This window comes from Halyomorpha halys, unplaced genomic scaffold (assembly GCF_000696795.3).
Source record: "Halyomorpha halys isolate HHAL.00 unplaced genomic scaffold, Hhal_1.1 Scaffold451.1, whole genome shotgun sequence".
Lineage (NCBI taxonomy): Eukaryota > Metazoa > Arthropoda > Insecta > Hemiptera > Pentatomidae > Halyomorpha > Halyomorpha halys.
Genome location: NW_027113598.1, coordinates 301,538 through 301,840, shown reverse-complemented (window position 1 = coordinate 301,840; position 303 = coordinate 301,538). Strand labels below are relative to the sequence as shown.

The 303-nt window shown below is 25.7% G+C and overlaps 1 protein-coding gene across 2 annotated transcripts in view; it reads left to right on the top strand.

The window, feature by feature from the left end:
• The window catches only part of LOC106682921 (probable phosphorylase b kinase regulatory subunit beta), a gene marked incomplete at both ends in the record, with an annotated part of 37,566 nt that overhangs the window by 6,398 nt on the left and 30,865 nt on the right, over window positions 1–303 (top strand).

Genomic DNA, 303 nt, shown 5'->3' with positions numbered 1-303 from the left:
CATAATCCAATTACATAATAAAATTACAAGGGTTGCATAATACAGTTGTTTATTTTTTAAACTAATTTACTGAAAAATAAGTAGTTATTTAATTTGTTTCTTTCATGTGGTTTATTGCCGGCTGGTATGACGTTAATCTCGATTTATTTTTTATTCGTTTTTTGTAACAATAAATGTGATCAATGTGTCGAAGTAATGTATGGAGATTTTCTAATGTGGAAGATCCTTTTCTTTCATTTTTTATAATTTTCTTGACATAAATGTGATTTAAGAACCTGATGATTCTAAATTTTTCATAGGTTC